Below are 709 nucleotides of genomic sequence, written 5' to 3'. Positions count from 1 at the left end.
AGAAAACTAACGAACGTAAATCTATAGATATAATCATTAAACAAAATCAATCATATACGATATTAGATACTTGCATCCTCTTCGCAAATTTTATCATTCTTATCACTGTCTATTGCCTTTAGCATGTTCTCCGAGTGAGTTGCCAAAGGTAGATTAAAACACATTGCCAACCAAGGTGCATGAGCCGTGTCAGACTAAACCGTGGCGGTCATTTTTATAACGTGTTAGCTTGGCATTCATTTCCATAACTTGGCTTTTGTATGTTAGTTTGCATTCTCGACTCTGGATAGTAAATGCCAGGATGAATGATTAAAGAGAGGATAAATTAATGGAAGGATAAATGGATAAAAAGAGGATAAAACTCCATTTCATTTTTTAGTTTCAAGAGGATAAATGTGAGGATACTTGTCTTGTATGTATCTTACACATAATAACGGCATATCTTTCTTGTTTACCCTTTAGGCAGTAAAGAACACATGGACATCTAAACCAGTGTCCTGGAAATCCTCTTTTCCAGGCAGGATCAACATTTCTTTTTAGTCTCAATAAAAGAAATTGTGATTATGGTTTCCTTAATTTATTCCCAATGCTTCACAGTTTTCCAATGCGATCCAGAATCACAATACAATCACCGATGCAAGTAAAGGTGTATGCATACTGACTTGTATATGAAAAAGAAAGAAAGAAAAAAAATATTTATATATATATA

At 33.6% G+C, this 709-nt stretch overlaps 1 long non-coding RNA gene across 1 annotated transcript in view; it reads left to right on the top strand.

Annotated features, from left to right (window-relative positions):
• Positions 1-564, top strand: part of LOC119588013 — a 1,348-nt gene extending 784 nt beyond the window's left edge. Inside the window, exon 3 of the long non-coding RNA XR_005230044.1 lies at positions 463-564. This is a non-coding gene — a long non-coding RNA (uncharacterized LOC119588013). The remainder of the gene's footprint in view (positions 1-462) is intronic.
• The last annotated feature ends 145 nt before the right edge of the window (positions 565-709 follow it).

Source organism: Penaeus monodon, chromosome 23, assembly GCF_015228065.2.
Source record: "Penaeus monodon isolate SGIC_2016 chromosome 23, NSTDA_Pmon_1, whole genome shotgun sequence".
NCBI classification, from domain to species: domain Eukaryota; kingdom Metazoa; phylum Arthropoda; class Malacostraca; order Decapoda; family Penaeidae; genus Penaeus; species Penaeus monodon.
The sequence above is the reverse complement of the archived record's forward strand: the minus strand, read 5'-3'. Positions and strand labels throughout refer to the sequence as shown.